The sequence below is a fragment of the Nematolebias whitei genome, chromosome 1 (assembly GCF_014905685.2).
Source record: "Nematolebias whitei isolate Nwh7 chromosome 1, NemWhi1, whole genome shotgun sequence".
Classification (NCBI taxonomy): Eukaryota; Metazoa; Chordata; class Actinopteri; order Cyprinodontiformes; family Rivulidae; genus Nematolebias; species Nematolebias whitei.
The window spans coordinates 48,456,972-48,457,645 of NC_056498.1; positions in this window are offsets into that span (position 1 = coordinate 48,456,972).

Below are 674 nucleotides of genomic sequence, written 5' to 3' on the forward strand. Positions count from 1 at the left end.
AAGGAACATTAGACACAACTAACAAAGGAATAGGCTCTGATCATTTCAACTCGTTTGTCATCAACTCTAGTTAAAATGTGTCTATTCAACCTTGTAATGGGTCAATATTGAACAATATTTTAACTTCCTGACACCATTTTTAAAATTTGGACCGGAGTGTCGAGCCATTTGGAGACGTCTCTTGTCTCCTAACATCATGGACTGACACATTTTAATATTGCAGCAAGAATTTATTATTCAAGTTCAGAAGAAGTTGGTTTTCAAAGTTTTTGAGTTCAGTCTGGCTCTTTTGGGAGAGAGAATCTGTCCTGTTGTACCGAGCAGTCTTTCAATAAGACCATGGGTGGCGTGTATCTTCTGACTGACTCTCTTGCAGTGGAATACATTTTGGGTGTGTTAGCGATGCTGCAGGTGCACCCAGCTCAGTGACATATATACTAAAATATATGTCACTGACCCAGCTCTTCTTGAAGGCGGGCCTAACGTTACCTGCCCACTTTACAGTGATTCAATGGACCAGCTCCCCTCTCTTGGTTACTTTCAAAGTAACAAACAAATAAAAGCTGCAACACGAATGTAACTTGTAATGCAACGCGTTATAGAAATGTAGTGTAGTAGAAAGTACAGATACATGAAAAATGTACTTAAGTACAGTAACGAAGTATTTGTACTTA